Source organism: Rhinolophus hipposideros (assembly GCF_964194185.1).
Source record: "Rhinolophus hipposideros genome assembly, chromosome: 14".
NCBI classification, from domain to species: Eukaryota; Metazoa; Chordata; class Mammalia; order Chiroptera; family Rhinolophidae; genus Rhinolophus; species Rhinolophus hipposideros.
In genome coordinates, this window is record NC_138060.1 from 40,530,122 (window position 1) to 40,553,244 (window position 23,123).

Genomic DNA, 23,123 nt, shown 5'->3' on the forward strand with positions numbered 1-23,123 from the left:
GATAAGCAGATTAAAGAGAAGAAAAATAGGGTCAGCCAATTACTTGTTAAAATAGTGGGAAACAGGAACTATCATGTACCTCTTTTTAAAAGAACACAAATCAAGGAAGTAAAAACAAAACAAAAAAAACAAAAAAAAATCCTGAGTCATCTGCATTGTCTTCTCCACAAGGCAACAGTTTTACAGTTTTTTTCAAAGCCTTTGAAGACAGAATCAATGAGCTTCATTGCAGCACAGTTTCTCCGACTGTCAAAAAAGAGAAAGCCAGCATTCATCAGTATTAAATTGAGCGTTTTCTCTTATCACAATCAGTATGCATTCTCTTGTCTTTATAATATTGCACTTATTATCTTGTCTATTTTGCTGTTATTAACTAAATGGAAGTGCATGCAGACCTAAAAATTAGTTTATTTTTATATAATTTGTTCTCACTTTCTTTTTTTCTCTCTCATAGAAAATGAGTTGGGGTGTGTTGCATTGTTCTTGTTATTATTCCTAATAATTATTAATAAAAATTAACTTTCATATCTATGTATATAGGACTATTTAATCAAGTTGCTTTGCTAGTTTTAAGACTTTGCCAGTTTATTCATCTTTTGTTATTGGTATATATTGAGTATTACAATTTTAATGCAGTTTTTTCCTTTCCTAAAATGTGTATACATATTTTACCCTGTGTATTTCTAATTTCAGTAATTCGTATTTGCCACACTTAAGGAAGATTTGTGTAGGGAAGGGGGCAGCAGCATCTTCAACCATAAGAACCCCAATAAAAGTGACTGTCGTTGTTTTTCTATTGCAAAGGCATGAACAGGATCAAAGTGGAAATGGAGGAAAAAGAAATGCATACTGACTTTGGTAAGAAAAAACAGTTAAATACTAATGAATGCCAATTTCTTTCTTATTTAACAGTCTGAGAACAAAGTAATAAAAGTAATGATAATATTTTTTGAATAATGGTGATAGGTTGGCATTTTGCTAAATCTTTTCCGTGGGCTTCCTTAATCTTAGTCAGAATCTTCTAATAATCTTAAAAAATAGGTAGCATTGTTATCCCATTCAGAAAGAAGAAAACTGTGGCTTAAAGAGATTTAGTGACTTGTCTAAGGTTACCCGTGAAGCAAATGGACAAAACTGTGATTGGAACCTGGGTTAACTCAAAACTCTCATGGGACTGTCCTAAAAAACGCTCATGCATTTCCATTCTCAGAGGGAGAGGGGTAGTACCCACTCCAGAATTTACCTTCCCACGCCGTATCTTATTTTGGATAAAGTCAATGTAAACTGATAATTATGTTCTTCAAATTTTGAATTTGTTCATTTTCTCTCACATAAGTGAATTTTAACCTTATAAAATCAACAAACAGTGGTTTCATACCACAAGGTTCTAACTTTAAACGGTGGAAATTACATTCTGTCAAAAGCTGACTTCTCTGAGTTACTGAGTGTCTATAACAAATTTGGTCTATTTTCTCAGCAAGAGTGACTGATGGCCAGGAATAAGCTACAACCATTCTCAGACATGCATGGGCGAGCCCCCTTTTCATTCTCGTGGAATATCACAAATACAGATTCCAAACATTTCCTAAACCTACAATTGATTTGCTTTTGGCCTGTTTGGGGGGTTAGAGGGCAGATGTGCAGCCTCTGATAACCAGGCTGCATCAGTAAGGGATTCAACAAAGATCTGCTGGCTACCTGTTCTAAGGTTAATAATGTGATAAATGTTATGAAGAACACTGGAGAAATATAAGCAAAGGTTCTTGCCTTTGGAAATTTCACAATCTAAATGGGTAAAATGAAACACATTCATATGAAATCATTCATAAATGAGAAAAGCATGCAGTGAAATGATAATCACATGTAAGAAATAATACAGTGATGAAGGTACTGAAAAACAACTACAGGCTGAATTGTATATTTATTCATTTATTAAATAGTAATCCAACATTTGTCAGGTAATATGGGATTCCAAAGATGAATCAGATAGGGTCTCTGCCTTCTAGTCTAGAAGTTTATAATCCAGTTGGAAAAATGTGTACCTACAAACAAAAATACCTATAGTACAAGACAAAATATGATGTGTCTTAGTTAAAGATCTGATATGGAAAACCAGAGACACCTTCATGAAAGAGGTTCCGAGTAAGCTTATTTTAGGGGCTGACGAGGCTTTCAGTGGGTACAGAGTGGGGAGAGAGTTCCAGAAGAAGGAAGATTATGCATGTGAGCCTGTGTAGACATACATATAAGTATAAATACATTTTTTTAAATTAAGAACTGCACACAGCTTTAGCTGGCTCTATGGGTTGGGAGAATGCAGGGGCTTTTGGTTTACTTCTTGACAGATTTCTGAATTTTCCAAGTTCTTGGCAGTACACATACTTTTCTTCATAATCAGAAAATAATTTCATTTTCAAAGTATTTTCACATTCTTGGTAATAAAAGATGAAGACTGAAACAAAGAACAGATAAGCAGATATCCTTCTTGCCTTGTTTAAGGTAGGGACAAGGCACCATAGGGAAGGGTTGATGTACCGCTCTACACTGTTATCACTGATCCCATATCAAAGGAACTAATCTCTTCCATGTTGAGCTATAAGAGAGAAGTGTAATCTTGAGACCTTTCCAAAGCTTACTTCCTGTTACATAAACTTTTTAAAAGTCTATTTCTACTTCCCTACAGTTATTCTGTACTGTCAGAAGCCTAGAAAAAGCCCTCAGGAACCTGTGTCTTAGTTCAGGTACCCTAGAAAACAAGCCTGAGACAAGACTAAAGTGTTGATGCTTTATTGAAAGATGCAATTGCTGAACAGTAAGAGAGACATTACCAATAAGGTGATACAAAGAGACACAGCTGGTCACTGAGCTGTACTAACATCTCCAAGCAAGCTGTGTAAAAAACTGTGCCTCAGGACCATCTACAAGAAGGAGCAGAATTTATCTGACAGCTTCCCCTCCCCATCTACTGTTTCCCATTTGGTCAGTTTCTCCATAATGAACTCTTCTGATCAGCTAGTCTATGTTATTTGTCTCCTTTTGGCAGCAATGGGGAAAGCCAGGTCCCATCCACTGTAGCATGGAGTTTGTTCTGAGTCCAGTGAAAGAGAAAGGAGCTGAGGTTCATGGATCAGAATGGGTTTGGAACTGGGCTCACACCATGCTGGGTGCCATGGAGTCTGTTCTAGGAGAAATGCAGCTATGGTTGATGTTGGCAACTGGCATCCCATGAGCCAGTGGCTCAAGGCCCATACACTTACCACTTTGAGAGAATCTAAGGTAATGCTTAAACTGTGTCTGCCACAGCTTATTATCTTAGCCTGGATTTTCTCTGGAAAAGCAGAGCCCGAGACAGAGCCCATATGCAGGTCGTTATTTGGGATGTGATTCTGAGCAACAGGAATGAAGAAGTAGTGGGAGTGAAACAGAAAAAGAGAAAAAACAAATATGACTGTTCATCCTGGCTTGGTCACTACTGTGGGCCCCTGGGCCTCAATCCTTCTGGAGCCTTCTGAGAAGTCATGTAGAACATGCCTCAGAATTGAACACCTGAGGGACAAAAAAGGGGGCATCTATCTGCTGGCTCCCATTTCCTGTTGCTCAAGCATTGCCCATGGGTTGCTGACTCCCTTGCACTGCCAGATTGTTTTTCTGTAGATACTGGTTGGATTTCACAAGCTTCTTAGGTAACAGCATCAGGAAACCCTGAGGCAGAAAGTTGAAGCTCTATGGTATAACTGAGGGGAGGTCATACCTGCACAAAGTTGGTTGCTGCAGGAACAGCTGAGGTAAAATTGGGTCAAGAAGGTATGAGGAAGGGTACGAGATATGTCTGCCACACCTGTCAACAAGCATTTCAGCAGAATTTCTCTCCACTTTTACTTTCAAAAAATGGTTTGATTTGTAATTGTCAATTGACAATTTTTATTGTTATGGTATTTAATATGTAGCCCTATAAATAGGTTACTTGTATTTTAACAGAAATTATGCCATAAAACATGTAGGTATGTAAATTAGGTTTATATTAAGATAGTTAAACAGGAGAAGTATTTTTCTCTTTCCTCTGAAAGAAAACTCTAGGAAGGAAGAAAACTTACTTTTACTGTACTAAAAGTCATGCCCTATGCTGGGCATTTTGAAATATTTTAACTTTCCATAAACTCTATGAGAAAGTATTGCAATCCAGATATGACCCAGGCCTCTTTGTCCCCCAGAGATTTCAGTTTAATAGGCTTAAAGTCCTTTCTACAGCATATAAAGCATGTAAAGCTCAAGCACATGCCCCAAAATTCTCGTGACTTCCAACTTTACTTCTGTATGTCTCCTCTGTCTCAGCCCCTTCATCTGAGAGTAACACCTCAGTAAGTTTCCTTCTTGCAGAGCAGATGAAACTGCCCTTTGGATGTGAACACCTAAAATACCCACTCACACTCATGACTTCAGGAGTTTAGTTTGAGTTTTCAAAGCTTGAGGAATAATGAAAAGGGATCACATCATTACTCAGACTTCTGCCTTCTCTCTGATTTCCCACATAGCCTGCCCCCTTCCAAAAGCTTGCTCCACATACACGACCCCCTGACTTCACACACCCTCTGAGATCGGGGTTGGTGGAAGAAGCCTCCTGGCTTTGGATGCAATCTCATTGGCGGCTGCCCGATCCAGCTTGTCAGCCTTCCCCATCTCTAGTAGGACACTGCTGAATAAAATTACATCATTTCCACAACATTAGTTCAGCCAAGAAAATACATATTGACTGTCTGTTCTATTATACATCAAGCTCTGTGTGAGAACCAGAAATTATGGGCAACATTCATGCTCACACAGTACTCAGAAGAGACAAATATAATCATGTTTCAGAATGATACATTCAGTAACATAAGCACTTTCATGCAATAGAAGAAATGATTGACTTTGTCTGAAACAGTCAGCAAGGCTTCCGAGAGGAGTTAATGCCTAAGATATGCTTTAAAGGATGAGTATGGGTTTATCATAAGTAGAAAGAATGGAAGAGCATTCTAGAGACCACATAATTTACAAAGGCAGACAGGTAGACAGCCCCATGCTATGTTTGAAGGAATTAACAAGTTTTAAATTGATGGATAGAAAGCACAAAGGGAAAGAACTGTGAAATGAATTTGAATAAGTAGATGATGACCAGGAAATGAAGTCCGGAGTCATGCTAAAGAATTGGACTTCTCCTATAGATGATGAGGGCTAGTGAAAGATTTGAAACAGGACAGTGACATGGCTAATTTTATATCACTCTGGTTACTGTGTGGAGGATCAGAGGCCAGTGAGAACAAGGGCAGAAAACCCATTAGGACTCCACTGCAATAGCCTAAGTAAAAAGCTATTAGGTCCTAAACCCAGGCAGTGACACTGAGGATAGAAATTTAAAAAACAGGTTTAGAACTAACATAAAATAATATTGAATGTCAACTATAATTTAAAAAATATATAGTCACAGGATGTAAAGTACAGAATAGGGAACATAGTCAATGGCATTGTAATAGCTATGAGGTGTGATTAAACAATATTGTGAATGTTTAAATTTAAAAAATCAATTACAGTCAAAGACACATTGCCATTAATTCCCTTCAAAATACTCCCCCTCGCTTTGAACACACTTATCCAATTGTTCTTGCTACCTTCTGAAACAGTTCTAGAAGTCCTCTTTCATGAGGGTATTTAGTTGTGCTGTCATAGCTTCCTCAGTGTCCTGAATCATTTTGACTTTGGGGAAGAGCCAGAAGTCGCATGGTGCCAGATCTGGTGAATGAGGTGGATGAGGACACTCCATAATGTTTTTATTTGACAGAAATTGCCATATACCAGAAGTGATGTGTGACATGGAGCATTGTCATAATGGAGCATGATTTATGGCACACTTTAAAACACACCTTCTCTCAATGATAGCTCACACCCAACTGACTACACAGAATAAATTGAAACTTGTCAGACAGTTACTAAGGTTCGACACACCACTTCCCATATTGAGGATTTTCTGTTGGATGGCACTTGGCAGCAGCATTCAGTATGTTCTGTGATCAAAACAGAAAGACTCTGTGTCATACATCACTTCTGGTACGGCAATTTCTGTCCAATAAAAACAGGACAGTGTCTCCTCATCCACCTTATTCACGGGATCTGGCACTATAAGACTTCTGGCTCTTCCCCAAAGTCAAAATGACCATGAAAGGTAAACATTTTGAATTGATTCAGGACATTAATGCAGCGCAACTAAAGACAACCAAAGTTCTTTTCCAAGAGCATGGGATTTGAACCACAGCCTGAATTAGCAACATTGGTTTTTTTTTCTATTTTTTAGTGAAGGACAGCCTAAGAAAACAACAAAGGAGTTAACTATATAGATCATCTACTACTTTCCTTTCTGATATAAATTTCAATCAAAAACTTGACAAGTAGAAATCAACATGTGATAAATACCAGAAAAGCTGCTGTTTGTTTTGGGAGGCTATACTTACTGAAATAGCTAACGAGGTGAACACACCTTGTCTACCAATTCCAGTTCAATTTTACTCTAAGGATGTGGCTAGATCTTTTCACAAAATCAAAGCCTTTGATAATTCATAACTTTGATATAAATGATATGAAATCATTCAAAATATTACTTGGAAAGAAGATAAAATTGTATTCTGTGCTATAATTAAGACTATATAAATAGCAGTTGGTATGTATGGGCAAAAATTGATAGAAACTATAGAAAATAAACATCAATTGTTGAAGAGTCTTTTTCATTGATAATATTTCCATTATTATTTCATTACAGTAATGTTCATTCAATACATTCGCTCTCTTTTTCTGTGTTTTTTAATCTACTCATGACCTTTCCCCTCCCCTTCGAATTGAAAAAACACCTAAAGACAAGAAATATTATTATGATTTATTATGTAAGGAATTTTTGTCTAAAATATGCCTCAATGTCTTTTTAAAATTAGAATCAGAATTCATTTAATAAGTGAACTGAATCAACAGAACTCACTAATCTGGCTCATCCCCAACTTTTGTTTCGATTTCAAGGACAGGCACACACATACGCGCACACACACATTAATCCAATTACCTACTCAGGCTTTTGGATTTATAAATAAGTTATTCAACTCTAAGATTAAAGCTTCTTATGGCAGATTTCTTTCTGCATTGATGTTGAAAGAAGTGCACATATAACTTTAAATCTTAAAGAAACACCCTTTGATAATAAGAATGCAATTTCATGCACAGCAAGAAGAGGGAATTCCTTTACTCAATTCCACTTTTGTCCTAAGAAGACTGAGTTCATAGTTGTTTTTCTCATGGAGGCATGTTCCCACTTTATACATTTCTTTCAGCCAACCCAAAAATTTTGTGGAAAAAAAGTAGTGCAGTGTGCCATAGTCTCAGTTTATAGCTTAGAACACAACTAATTACATCATGTTAAAATTTATTGTGTGTTTCTGTTTCAACCAGAAAACTAAAAGTAATTTTAGAGAATTTCTTATAGTTTTCATTATAGCCACAATACCTAGAGTGGTACCTGGCATTATGAACAGATTATTAAATGGACATAAGTAATTGCAAATAGAAATCATACATTATTAAGACCCCACCCAATGATTCGTGATAATTAATGCTAATATTTACAAAGTTCCAAGAATTATGTTAAGCACCATTTTCTTGAAACCTCATTACAAGTCCATGGGACTGACATCATTATTTCCCTCACTTTGCAGGTAAGGAAACAAATTCCAAGAGATGAATAACTTATTCAATGACCTATAAATAGGAAATGGCAAGGTTTTAAACTCAGACATTTTGAGTCCACTCTTACCCAGTATGGTAAGCTGCCTGTCTTTAATGCTAAGGACATCATTTCTGGAGAAAACAGGAATACTCTATTTCTTCTACATAGAAGAGGCACATGAATCACAATGAGAAAACATTTGCTGTCAGTTTCTGGACTGTACCTTCAAATTTTCAGACCCCATTTTTGGGTCATGGAAAATACAGAAGAAAGGCACCCCCTACAGCTCTGAGCTCAGGAAATTCCTCCAGATCTTGCCTTTTTTTCTCCTGCTCTTTGCCAGGGTAGGTATTGACTCTCCAACCTGGCTCATACTTATCATATTGTTCTCAATTTTGACCCAATAACCCAGTTCCTAAGTGTACGTTCTCTCCTGATTCAAAACCCCATTGGTTACACCAAGTGCCACAGCCATAGGCCCCAGACTAGGTCCTCTGTTGAACCTAGGGATTCATAATCACCACCGCTCCCCCCACTGATTCCATCCCACAAACACTTCCAGGGAGGGACACCTGCCACCCAGAGTTTTCAGTTTTCTTTGAGAATGCTCAAGCAACCAGAAACTCATTCACGTTTTCTTTGACCCTCTCCAAATTTTATTCTTTATTCTAAAAAAGTACATAGTAATTCTTAAAGATGAATCCAACCGTAAATTTTGCATAGATTAGGTCTTCACTTCACTAATGTAACATTCCAACCAGTGAGCCTGTTAGAATAGATTCTCAAGCCCCACCCCAAACATACGGAATCAGAATCTTCATTTTAGCAAAATCCCTAAAGATTTACACATGAGGTTTTACACATTGAAGTTTGAGAAGCATTGCATAATTGACAACTTATCTTTACTAAACTTCTAAAACATTTTCTATATCCTTATTACTACAAAGTATGTTCTTGTTTCTAAATAATTCCTCCAGTTCATTCCAATGTATGTTCCCTTGTGTAACTGGAAAAACAAATCCAGTAACACAAAATAAAGTCACCTCATTATTCTATCTAGATTTGTACTTATCTAGAAGTTGGTTGATTCAGGGATGCTACTCTGAATGTTGTTGTTTATACTTCTCATCTTACTTTTCACTGCAGATAAAGCCTTTGTTCAAGACAAAAAAATGTTTTGTATTAATCTTTGTAGCTCTAGAGGCTACCACACATCTAGTAGAGAGTGAAGTTGAACCTGTTGTCAAGTAAGCAGAATGGAGAAGGAATCAATGAGAACAAAGTAATTACTGTCATTAAAATAAAATAGGATGAAATCTTGCCTGAAGGGAAAAAAAAGGATGGGACATTAATTTTTCAGTGATTTTTAGGATTATTTCTTGACTCAAATGTTGTTTTGATATGTATGCAAATGAGACAAACTCAACTTTTTAAAAAGCTAGTGTGATGCTGTGAAAATGTAATAGGCATTTTCCTTTTTACACAAAATGGGAGCAATAATAATGCATCTTTTACAGGATGTTGTGAGGACCAAACAAGACTCTATACCATCTATAAGTAAAGGGCTCAACAATGTTCTTGACACAAACAGGTGCTGAATAAATGTTACTTTCCTTCCTTTTCATTGAAATAAATCAAATGCATTTACTATACCCTGTTTATTCATTTATTCATTCCACGTTTTAGTGAAGATAAACTAAGGGATCAAGAAAGGAGGAATGCCTTTTTTTCTTTCTTTTTTTTTTTGAGCCTTGAAAGATTTTAGCCAACAGAGAAAAAGAAAGGGAAGTCAGGTTGAAAGACAACATGGATAATAGCACAGAATTGGGTGTGTTTAGAACACAATGTAAACTGGAGAATGGTAATAGAATTTGAAATTGAAAAACTAGAAGACGAGGACAAGAAAATGGATACCTGTGAATGCCATAATAAAATATTTGTTTTTTTTGCTGTAGGGTGTTGAAAACCACTGAAGGATGTTGGCATCACTTGTGACTGTGTTCTAACCCTTTTCTTGTCTCACTCTACACAATCTTCTCTAGATGATCTCACCTACTCTACGTCATTAAGACAATGTATATAACTCAAATCTACATCTCAAGACCTCTTCCCTGAGTTTAGACTTATGAGTTTATACCATGCAACTGCCTAAAGACATCTCAAACACCGTTAAGCTAACAACATAAATATTGAACCCATCTTCTGTCCCCACAGTTCTCTATATTGGACGAATTCTATTGCCATCTACTCAGTTCTTCAAGACCAATAGTCGGGATTGGATCCAGCCTTGATTTTTTTCTTTCTCCCTTATCTTCTATGTCCAATCATAATGTTGTCTAGAATCAAACCCTTAAACTCTTTTGAATCTTCCTATTTCTCTAATCCTAGTTGAATCCACCCAAGTCCAAGTCAATGCTGTCTCTCGCCTGGACGAGTGTAACAGTCTCCTAACTGGCTCTCCACTTCAGCGCTTCCCCCTCTCCACACAGAAATCTATTCTCCACACAGAAATAAAGACAACTTTTTAAAAAGGTCAATCTGAGCACATTTTTCCCCTTCAATGGCTTCTCTATCACACATAGAGCGAAATTCCAACTCCTTAAAATGTCTTGCAAGGTCCTGCACAATTTGCCCTGTGTTCATCTCTATCTTTCTACCATGCTACTTCCCCACTTTGATTACCACACTCCAGCTTGACTCTCCTAGTGTCAGGGTCTTCACACGGGCAGTTTCCTCTGTTTGAAAGCTCCCTTTCCCTTAGCTCACCAGTGTGGCTAAAACACCCTCCTTGAGCATCAAGTATGTAACGCCTTATACAATGCCTGTCCTCCTGGAAAGACTGCACAAGAGCAATCTCAACCGTCTCCACCAGTGCCTAGACAATGCCTTACATATAGTAGCTGCTCAAAAAAGATGTGAGTAGAGAGGAATGGCATAATCAGAGCTGTGTCAGATGGGAGGTTGGACGGGACAGTCCAGAGACCAAATTTAGGAAGCTTTTGCCGAATTAAATGAGTGCCAGGACTGAATTAGATAAACAAGAAAAAGAGAGGGCTATAGTAAAAACTACTGATGTCTACACCAATATCCTAGAACTAAAATAAAAACTCACCACATAATATCTTGGCATGAAGACATGAAATGGCTCTAGAAGTATTGCCCTACATCTGGACTGTATAGAAGGGATCAGGGTTTCTATAGTGTCTCTATCAGTGTCTCCATTCTCCCTGAGAAACAAGCCCTAAAATATAGCCTACATTTCAGGACTTTGCAAACCTATTCAGTTCATAACAGCTGCTTATAACTCTTTTCACTGCCTTAGAAAATGGCCCAGAAGTTTTCAAAAGGCTTTTTAATCTACTTCAAGACAGAACCTGGTTACCTGTCCTTCTAGAACCATGATATTATTTCTTGTATTACATTTGATGCAAAACTAGAGGGAACTATCTAGTAATGTAAAATAAATCCAACAATATTGTTCAGTATTGCTATTGGTTGATATCTAGTTTTGAAATGTTATTTGTTGCAGGAATATTTTTTTGGTGGGTGTCTTTACAACTGTGGGCACTGATCACTCAGTAGATAAATTAGTATGATATTTGAAGGGAAAAGTATATTATTATTGAATAAGCTTTTCATCAAATCCCAGCAAACTAAGAATTTGCTGATAAGCTTTTAAAAATAATTTCAGGGCTTTGAGCTTCTGTGGTTAAAAATATTTCTGAGACAGCACATAAACTAAATATCAGGATAAATAATAGATCTTCATTCCTATCTATTGTTCTGGACCCATCAATTTCACTAAAAAAAAATATATTTTTTTTTTAACCAGGAAAAAGGTTAACAAAAGCTTTTTAGGATTTTTGTGAGTTAGGATTAAAGGCAGTGATGGTATTGATCAAAGATTTATTCAATGACCTTGGGAGAGTCATGTCTCTCCCTTAGTTGCCCTATTTTTCAAAATAAAAAGGTCAAATAGATGATCATTAAGGTCTCTTGCCCTTGAAAAATTATCTCACATTCTAAAGAAAGAAGCAGACATCACAAAATAAATATTCGTCGTTCTGTATGATGTGTACAACAATAAAATTGGAGGGAAACTAGGCACTATGTCTCCCTAGAGGTCTTGGGGGAAAAAAAGTCTCAAAGGTAAATATTAAAAAGGCTCTTTAGCTGAATTCTTAAAGGACAAATAACAGGAGCTGAACAGAATGACAAATACATGCTGGGCAAAATAAAATTTGGGCAAAGGCGTGGGGGCCTGAAACATCACGTGGTTTCATGAAACAGCAAGGCCTTTGTGGTAGCTGAAGCAAAGCATGCCAGCGATAGAGCTGCGGGAAGTAAGCTTGGTGAGATAGGCTGAAACCAGAAGAGTGGATGTAGGTTGGATAGGAACTGGGAGGACGGGTGGGCATTAAGGTAGTTTAAGGAAGGAAAAAAATACAAGCAGCTTTTCACTCTGGAATAATAACAAAGGATGCAGAAAAGGTAGAAGAGATCAGATGCTAGAAGACCACCTAAGACTATTGTTATTGTTAATCCATGATTGTAACCTAGCAGTAATAAAGCACTGCTCCTAAAGCCTGCCATTCTTCTATCTAGTATTATGATTTTTTAAAAAAGCAATGTTTCAACCTTCTCAGGTCTTAGTGTCCCAAAAATATACAGAGGAAAATATATCTAGGATCGTTGTCTGAAAAGTCATTATTGGATTGATAGCACCATTTTTTTCTGGGAAGATAAAAAAATTTATTGACATTGATGATATGGAAATGTCTTATGAGACATCCCAGGTACGCGGCCTCTATTTAATATAGTCACCCATTATAATATAACGACACAATTTCTTCCACAGATGGGTAACTCCAAAGAAATGAGTAAACAAACAAACCAGAAAGAAATAGTGCCAGGTGAGGAAACACTTAGGGGTCCACTGTCAGAGAAGTGGAAGCTGAAAGAAACTCAGATACTTCCCCAGAGAGTCCTCTGGCAGGAGAAGTTATTGTATGTAACTAAACGTTTATTCACTAACTAAATTATACTTCAAATATTCAATAAAGAAATTCAATAGAAAATTAACTATCGATGCATTCAGCCTTAATTTTTTTCCCCACTTTGGAAAATGCCAACTCCTATTACAAACACTGAGGATAACAAACACGGCTCTGAGTTTAACTTTTTCAAAATTTGAAAAGGAAAAAGTAGGCTAAGAGGTGAGAAAGAAATCATGCTTATCTCTGGGTATGCAAATGAAACAAAGGGAAGAAGGAAAAGTCAGACCTCAGAGGAGTACGTAGGTGTTTGTGAAATTAGACTTTTCTTATAAAAGGTCTCTTGCACCATTTAAGTTTTGCTTTAAAATGGACTGAAGGCCTTCGAAGATTGCAACTGATGTGTACGTCTTCTGACCTTGAGCCAATGAAGAGGTGATGGGATTGAATCACAGATGTAATTTACATGCAATTAACAGATGCTTTCTGTGAAAGAAAATCACCAAGGAACTTTGTTTTCAGGTTAGATTAACAACCTCCTCCTTTTCCCTAAGAAACCCAGTAGTTTCTTCATCTTATTTATTCCCTATCCATCCCAGTTCTCTTTTCCCATCCAAATTCTCCCATTAGTTCTTTCCCTCTATTTATTACCCTATGTTTTGCTTTCTTCATCTCCCTTTCATGTCCTTCCCATTTATCTTAGTTCAGATACCTGCAGAAACAGACTCTAAGACAAAGATTCAAGTTCAAGTAGGTGACTTACAAAGTGCAGGAAAATACCTGTAGAGAAGCAAGGAAGAAGGGTATGGAAGAGAAAGCAGTCAATAAAGGGTGTGTATCATGTAAGTTAATATAGAGGGTAACTGGAGTTTTAATCGGCAAGAAAATTCTGGAAAATCAGGTAAAATCACATCCTCAGCTGAGGGTAAGGAAGCTGTGTTTGTACTCCACCCCTCAGCAGTCACTGGCTCAGGGCTGCTTCTAGGGAAGTTAATTCCCTGCTATGTCAGGCCTGCCATGCACTCAGTCAGAGAAGTCTTCCCTGGCTTGGGGAGAGAGGCACAGATGCAGAGACTGGCAGCTGGCAGTGGCAGAAACACATTGAAGTGACAAAGCTCTAGTACGGGGTACTAAAAACTGTCACCATACCTCTCCTGTTTACCCAGATTCCGTTTCCACCTATCATAAAAATGACCTCTCTCAATGGTAATTAGAGAGGTAATTAATACCTCTCAAAGGTATTAATAGCTGGCAAAACAAATCAGGAAAAGACTCTTATTTTAAGAAGCAGTCATCAGAGGGCTTTAGGGTATGGCTAGTGATAATATGTATGCCCAAACCTAGATGTCCACGGTTTAGAACATTCTACAAATCTCAGAAAATCAGGAAGCCAGTTACAGCCACGATGCTTCTATAGAAGCCTTGATGGACAGCTGCCAGATGACCGTCAAAGAATCACAGAGAAACCCTAGTATCAGGCAGCGAAGGTCATTGACAAGAATCACTGCGCATTATCTGCCTTCATTTTAGGGCTAAATGCTATGTTGGCAAAGGTGGATTTTTTTTTTTCAATTAGCATCTGTCTACCTTTCTACAGTATTTGGCAGAGAAGGCCATTTTGCATAGTGCCTAAAAGTATAAGTTAGGTATTAGAACAACCAAATATGAATGCCCATTTTTCTTCTTACTAACGTTAAGTCTCTCATTCTATGTCTCTGTTTTTCTATCTATGAAATGAGGATAATAATCCTTCATAGGGTATTGTTTTATGTATATACATACATACCTATATAAATATATCTACATAGATACATATATCAGCCTGCATAGCCTGTCCCACCAGCTCTCACAATTATATACTCATAAGCTCTAACCCAGCAATAAATCCCTCATGCTGTGTCCAAACATAACTGACACATGGTAGTTATGTGTCAGGATATTAAAATGAAACTATTTAAGACTCAGTTGTACCTAAGTGTGCTATACATACACTTTCAGAGAATAAATAATAATGTGAGATGTCTTAGATAAAGGACAGATGTCAGCATAAATGATGATGTCTATTCTATAATTCTTTAGCGCTTTCTCAATGCACTCAAAATAAAGTGTAAACTTATTTATATAGCACACAAGGACCTTCATGGTCACAAACTCCACTATCCAGCCAAACTGGAACTGCCTTCAATTACTCTATTTTTCTCCTTTTCTCTCTTCTTCTCTCTACCCCTCCCTCCCTTCCCTTTCTATCCCCCCCTCTCTTCTCATCCCTCGCCCTGCCCTCTCTTCCTCCTTCTCAACCTTCTCATAAGCACTTCCATCTATAACACCCTGCTCTACACACACACACACACACACACACACACACACACACACACCCCTCTTTCACCTTGCTATCTCAACTTATACTTTACTTCTTTTAGGATATCTAACCTGGCTCCAAAAATTTGATTTAAAAGTAGTCCCCTAAGCATTCCTTATTTTCTCACCTCCTGGTTTTGCGATCTCTCCCCTTACCACCACCTCATCTTTGTTCCTGTGATTCCCAATTATCTCTCAGAACTTAGATGCTATTGCTCCCTAAAACTTTCGCTAACCTACGTTAAGTTCCCCTCCTATGAGACACTTACTCCCATCGTAGTCTTTATCTCACAGTTGGAATTGGTGTTTATTCAGCTGTCGCCCCTAGACATTGAACTCTCTAGCTGCCATTTGTAGTAGATGCTGTGATGTGCTGCCCAGATCTCCCTTCAAGAATAAAAGACAGTACTGCAGTTTCTGGGAAAGTTGCGGGCAGAGAGCCCTCTGTTGTCAGCCGCTTTAGGTATTACGAAAAGTTGAAAACTGAAAAGAGCCACCCTATTCAAAGTTGCATCAGGGATGACCAACACTGATACAGACGTATAAAGGCCCAATCTTCTTGCCGCAGTGCAGGGCCGCTCTAAAGGGTCATTCTTCAGAACTCCCGGATGGTTGCCTGAGGTCCCACTGAGATGGCCTCACAGGTCATCCGCTCTGTCTACCCCATCCAGCTCTTTCCCTTTCCTTCCACAGGTACTGATTCTAAGAACACTCCCCAATATTCCTCCTGTATAATAATATGTGTCTCAGAGCCTGCTGTCCGGAGATCCCATTCTGCAACATCCTTGTCCGAACCAGTTTTAGCACAGGGCCTAGGATGGGGTGTTGTTCAGTAAATACTAGCTGATTAAACAGAAGACATAGATAGTGAAGACCCCAAGAGTCTAGAACTACTGAAAGAAAAGGGGATCAAAGCTGAGGGGTATTATTCAGCTGCCTCAAATACTTCAAGTGATCTCTAGAAGTCTGAAAATATGTGATTCCAGAGTTACACAAACTGATCTACCCTCTACAAAACTGGATGTTGCTATAACCCAGCCAGTAGCCCATTTGGGATGATTTAATTATATAAGGACACACTGCCTGAAGAAACCAAATTCTGGCCTAGGTCACTCAGTTTCTGAAAAAGTACTGACAAGTTAACCAAAAACTCTATAAAAATCCATTATTAAATGACAGCAGAAGGAAAAGACAATCTAGGGAGATGTTGGTAAAGGAAGAAACAAAAACAAAACAAAAAAGTATTATTTATAGTCAGGAAGCAATAAGAAGTTCATGCTGTGTGGAATTCACAACAGAAAGTGATGGAGGATGAGGTGGGAATCATAGGACTGAGCTATAGATGGAGAAGTTAGTTTTTTAAAAAATTAGCATCAAAATATCTTAAACTTTCATTGATGTTAATAATGACATTTATTTATAAATCACATTAGTTACTTTTTCATTTTGATTCCATTTTCCAAAGAATGATTTGTCACTGAAATCATTAAATTCATGTTTCCTGAATCATTCCTTCTAAATCTAATCGTCTCAGAGATTGAGTTATCATCCTAGCACGTTAGACTCAGATACTTTCTTACTAATCATTTAATGAAAGAAATTAAGTCTATTAAAAAGCAGAAGATATAAAATGTGATAGATGGGTGAAAGCAAAGTTTTGTTGTGATATCTAAGCAATAAAAATCAATATATTGGGTGGCCAGATGGCTCATCTGGTTGGAGCGCGTCCTCTCAACCACAAGGTTGCTCCTTTGACTCCCGCAAGAGATGGTGGCTGTGCCCCTGCAATTAACAACAGCAACTGGACCTGGAGCTGAGCTGCGCCCTCCACAACTAAGACTGAAAGGACAACAACTGGACTTGGAAAAGTCCTGGAAGTACACACTCTTCCCCAATAAAGTCCTGTTCTCCTTTCCCAATAAAATCTTTTTTTTAATCAATATATAATAGTCTGATTCCAAATATTGTGAATATTGTTGGAAGACAAATGTTTGCAAAATAACTCTACATCCTTCTAAAACTGCGAAGTACAGAGGCTACGTGGAAAATTTCCAGCATCGTGTCCATGTAGTTGCATCCAATAAGATAAATAGCCTTTGTTTGATCTAAATCATAGCAGTTACTACAATCTAAAATTATTTTATGCCTTATTTAATTATCTATATATCTGTCTCCCTACCGACCTAGAAATATTAACTCCAGAAAGACAGAAGTTATGTCTGTTGTTGGGCTCCCATTTTATCTCCAGCACTTACTACAGCACCTCTTTCACAACTGACACTCACATAATTAATTGGAGGATAAGAACGAATGATTGATGAATAACGGTGAACTGGAAAAAAAAAAGTCATTTTGCAGGATTTAATTATATTGCCAGCAACCTAGAGATACTGATGAAACTGAATTGGAGCTCCTGAAACTTGATTTTTAACTCTTGATCACCTCTTATTAACTGGAATGATGAAAAATCACATCTATTTAAGTTTCACATGCTATTTGTCATATAACAAAATAGCATCCCCATCAGCAAGATGGAGTGGAAGCAAGGAAGCCTGGATGATACATCAAACCATTTTATAAATTAGGATTCTTTGGTGTCAAGTGACAGAAACCCAGTGATAACTTAACCAAAGGGAAATTAAGCCACTAAAATGAAAATGAAACAAAACCAGACAAAACCAAAACCAACCAAATAAACAAAAATTCCCATTGGTATTTTGATTGGAATGCATTGAATTTATAGACCAAATTTGAGGAAAGCCAACATATTGACTATATTGAAATTTATCTATAAAAATTTATCTCTTCATTTAGAGATCTTCTATAATATATTTCAACAAATTTAAACATTTTTCTTCGTAAAGGTATTCCATGTCTTTCGTTAGAGTTATTTCTAGATTTTTTTACATATACATACACCCAACTATGTACCAACATTTAAGTGATATTTAAAAATTATATATTCTAGTGGTTATTTGCTAAATACATGAATATTAAATTGAACAATGTACATTGATTTTATATCTTGTATTAGCCAGCCATAGATATGTAACAAACCACCTCAAAATTCAATGGCTGTGTTCTTGTGCCTCTTTTATGAGAAGAAAAGATATATATAGTAGCCCCTCTTTCACCTCCATGAGATATGAACTCTTCAGTCCATCATCTTGTACACAGTATGAATCTGAATAATTGGTGGGCGGGTTTGATCATCAAAGCAAGCTATAACATTTAGTTCTAAGCCCTGTTCTAAGTGAAACAGGGACACGAAAGATCGTGTCTTCCAAAATACTACAATAATATCTCCCATCCATCATCCTCCTCTGCAGTGTGACCTGACCACTAACTCATCAAGAGGTGGCACTTCTATTCCTTCCTCTTGAATTTTGGTGAATCTATGACTGCTTTAATGAATAGAGTATGGCAGCATTGACTCTCTATGACTTCTGAGGCTAGACCATAAAAGATGACGCAGTTTCTGCCATGTTCACAGAGACATTCGCATTTAAAGCTTTGAGCCACCCTGTAGAAAGTCAACTAGCCAAAGGCCTCAATGCTGTGAGGAAGCTAAACCCCGTGAAGAGACTGCAGACATACCCAACAAAGGTTCCAGCCAACAGAGAACACCAACCTCCAGACATGAGTCCATCTATGGAAATGGATTCTCTAGTTCTCAGCCATTTGAGTTTTTCCAACAGAAGACCCATACATCACAAAGCAGAGATCTATGCCCACTATGCCCTTATTGAATGGCCACCCCAAAGAATTTGGGGGCATAATAAAATGGTTGTTATTTTTAACCACTTTGTTTGGAATGGATCACTACACAGTAATAGGAAATGAAACAAGCTTTTAGCCAAACCCTTCTGTGAGTTCCAATAATTGGGGTCTAGAACTTTATTTCTAAATTCTACTGCAAAATGAATCGTGTCAGAGCAAGGCTATGAAGAATGCTAGTCTCTAAATCCCAGCCTACTAGTCCAAGGTTTAGAGGACTCATTCGCTCTCAGAATGATGTGTAATTCAGAATCAAGGATTGCCCAGTTGGGGTTAAGTCTTTATTGGTGGTCTCTTATTTTTCCAATCAAGGGTCTAACTACTTTCCAACTACTTTGATGTATAGGATCAAGGGAGCCCACAGAAAACACAGCCATGCAGACTGCATCTCTGAAAAATTGATACAGCCATACTTCAGACTGAGCCTTTACTATAAATTATTGAGATATTACTATAGCTTCATTTCGTGTTTTCTGAAAATATGCTTTGCTCAGATGCTCTTGTAAATTTTTTTTAAGCTAGGAAAACTTGAAAAAGAAACAGAGCAGAAAGAGAAACATGAAGCAGAAAGAGGAGGCTGTTAAAACACCTCATTGTATTGAATAATTAATTGCTGAACTCAGCTAAATATAATTTAGCAGAACTGAACTCATACCTTCTATGGTCTTCCATGTTCTCATGTTGACTAATCCATTTTGGTCCCAAAGGCAGCATTCCTCCAACTTTCTTCTCTGACTACAACAGTAAGAAAAACATCCACCAAGCCTCCCTGTTACACTTTCCTCTTTCAAAGGAATTGCTGAGACTATCGCCCCAGTAAATTCACAGTCTTTAAAGTGTTATTTCTTACTTCCAACATGAGTAATTCATACAACTCTAAAAGCCCAGATCCTCATTAAAAATGATTATGTGCAAAAAAGACACAATTTGATTGTAAAAATCTGAAGTTGCTGAGAGGGTTATGGAAAGGAGTCAAAAGAATCTTTTGAGGGGAAATGTCTTCCCTGTCTTTTCCTGAAGTTGCTTTTTTTTTTCACTTTGGAAGAAAGATGCAAGTATTTCAGCTTCACAGTTTAAAGGACTTTACCTTGGAGGCAAGAATTCTAGCGGTCAGAATCGGAGGATAATAGCGCAGGAGAAGAGCAAGTTTCTTGTGCAGCTTGCTGACTACCATATTTGCCTCCTTCTGGAATAAGAGGCCATCCTAGGTTTTTCAGAGGTCTGTGTATTTCTAAAAATTAAACCCAGATCACTTCTTTTAATGGCAATGTCCTGCCAACTTGTAGCTTTGCTTTCAACGGCTTTCTGTGCTCACAGAAGGGTGTTCTGAGGTGGGACAATAAGTACAGAAGAAACCAGAGCACCAGGAAACTTGGACCCTGTACAGATGGTAATTCCATGTCTAGTCTCCAGCAATCTCTCACCCCAATTGCACATACTACTCCTGCGTGCTATTCCATCGTCCCATGAATCTGTGCTGGATTTTCTATTGCTTTGACTAATTGAATGATGGGGAAGTAGCCTTTCGGTATGTCTCAGACCTCTTCATCCCTCAAGGAGCCTTGAATAACCGTGTCAGAAATCCAGGTTTTCATTCTGGAGAGCAGGATGAGCCATCAAGTGGAGAGAAAAGTCACATGTAGGAGCACTGGTATGTAAATATCCACTGTTTATATTCACTGTTTATCAGCACTGTGGCTATCAAATTATTGAACTTTCCTGAACTTTAATTTCTGAATTTGTAAAAATGAAGATAATGCCTGTTTTACTGTTGTGAAAATCAAATGAAATCATTCCCTCTTGTTTTGGGTTTATTGAGCACCTACCATGTGTCAGGCACTGAGGACACAACAATAAATAAATAATGAATGGTGCCTTACAAGAGCCTACATTCTATAAGACACATGTAAAATCACTGAGCTTAGTTCTAGAGTATGCTTTGAAAAAAAGTAACAATAATTATATGGTCTAGAGTTATACAGAGCACTGAGGGGCTATAAAGACTATAACCCATGTCTTTCAGCAGGCTTTAATCTAGTTTAAAATGCAGGACTAACACATAAAACAATAAATTAAGAATACTGACTACATATTATGTTCTAAACTCTACAAATGCTACCCAAGAAATATAAAAACTGGAAAATGCAGTGTGGAGAAGTCATCCAACGCATGATGGAGGTGAGAATGAGTCAAGCTTCAGTAAGACTAGTACGTTTTGCAGAGATAATGATAAGGGAATCTGGATGGAAAACAACTTAAGCAAAGTGATGACTAAAGCAGTCTTGTCAATAGAACCTTCAGCCATGATGGAAATATTCTACATCTGTGCTATTCAATGCATTTGCCCCTGACAACATGTGGCAATGACATACTTGACATGTGGACAATGTGGCTAAGGAACTGAATCTTTAAATTTATTTAATTTTAATTAATTTAAACAGCCATTTGTGGTTAGTGGCTACCATATTGTATAGCATGTGCCCAAAGGACTTGGGGAAGGCCGACCATAATTTTTTCTATTACTTTCATTAATGTCATCCAAGCTCAGTTGACATATTATTACTTGCCTGCCACTACTTCACCCCAACTATCCACTCCAAAGTATAAAACAGATTTTTAAGAGTTTGCTTGGTAGTGGGAGTAGAGAGGGGACCCCCAGAGAGCCCTTGGCAGCCCAGGTGCTGCCACAGGCCTTGGATGTTACCATCACATCCCCCAGAGGAGTCGCAGCTCCCACAGCCAGCCCCCATCACCATCACTGTAACAGTGAGCAGCAAACCAGAGACCCTACCCTCAGTGCTGCAGACACCAAGCCCGACACCACTGGCAGCAGTGCAGGGAGCAGTGTCCTGTGCAGCCTCACATCGGCAGCACCTGCCAGTGGGGACAAGAAGGTCATAGCAAGGAAGGTTTGGGAGCAGTAAAATGGTTCAGTATAAGAAATGAATATGGTTGCATCAACAGGAATGACACCAAGGAAAGTGTATTTGTACACCAGGCTGCCATAAAGAAGAATTACCCCTAGAAAGTACCTTCACAGTGTAGGAGATGGAGAGATTGTGGAGTTTGATATTGTTGAAAGAGAAAAGGGTGCAGCAAATATTACAGGCTCTGTTGGAGTTCCAGTGCAAGGCAGTAAACATGCAGCAGACCATAACCATTATAGATGCTATGCACGTCATGGGGGTCCTCTATGCAATTACTAGAATAGTGAGAGTGGGGTAAGGAATGAGGGATAGAGAGCACTCCCAAAGTCTAGGTCTTATAGTGCTGGCCTTACCACAGGCGATGGTTCCACCTTAATACCTGAGGAGACTCTATGGGCCTCAACCACAGTATTCCAACCCTGCTGTGCAGGGAGAAGTGACAGAGCATGCTGACAACCAGGTTGCAGGAGAACAAGGTAGACCACTGAGATAGAATATGCATCTGATTATAGACCATGATTCCACAGGGCCTTCCTCACCAAAGACAGCCTAGAGAGGGTGGCAATGAAGAAAATAAAGAAAATCAAGGAGATGAGACCCAAGGTCAGTAGCCATCAACATTGGCATCACCTACTGACCCAGAGGCCCAGAAAACCCTAAACCACAAGATAGCAAAGAGACAAAAAGAAGCCAATCCACTGGCTGAGAATACCACCACTCTGGAGGCTGAGCAGGGCAGAGCTGAGTAAATGCCAGCTTACCACCTTTACCATCATCTGGTTTACTCATCCAACAAATAGAAATGAATATGGAGGAGATCCAAGATGGCAGAGTAGATAAACACTGTGCCTGCTTCCTTCTGTGAACACTTTAAAATTACAACTAAATTATAGAACAACCAACCTGGAGAGTCATCTGAAGTCTGGCAGAACAGAAGTTTTATAACTAAGGATATAAAGAAGAAGCCACATCGAGACTGGCAGGAGGGGCAGAGACGCAAAACAAGCTGGTCCCAAACCTCTGTATGGCAAATCAAAATTAGGAGGGATACCTCATCTGCAGAGGTTCCCCTGGAGGAACAAAGGACCCCAGCCCCATCTAGGTTCCCCAGTCCAGAGTATGGTGCCAAGAAGGGGAGCCCCCACAACATCTGGCTATGAAAAATAGTGGGGATTCCAACCATCCGGGTGTGATGGAAGGCTGAAAGAAACCCAGATGTCCTCTTAAAGGGCCAGCACACAGACTCACTCGCTTGCAGGAACTCACATTGGGCTCTGGTAGGGGGACAGTGACTTGGGGCGGGGGGAAGAGTGTCAGATGCACACAGGG

General features: G+C 38.3%; 1 pseudogene across 1 annotated transcript in view; it reads left to right on the plus strand.

Annotated features, from left to right (window-relative positions):
- LOC308507622 (Y-box-binding protein 1-like) overlaps window positions 1-22,543 on the plus strand; it is a 44,378-nt pseudogene extending 21,835 nt beyond the window's left edge. Inside the window, exons 2-4 of the transcript in view lie at window positions 10,500-10,653; window positions 15,784-15,922; window positions 21,503-22,543. The product of the transcript in view is annotated as a Y-box-binding protein 1-like (transcript). The remainder of the gene's footprint in view (window positions 1-10,499; window positions 10,654-15,783; window positions 15,923-21,502) is intronic.
- Window positions 22,544-23,123: the final 580 nt, after the last annotated feature.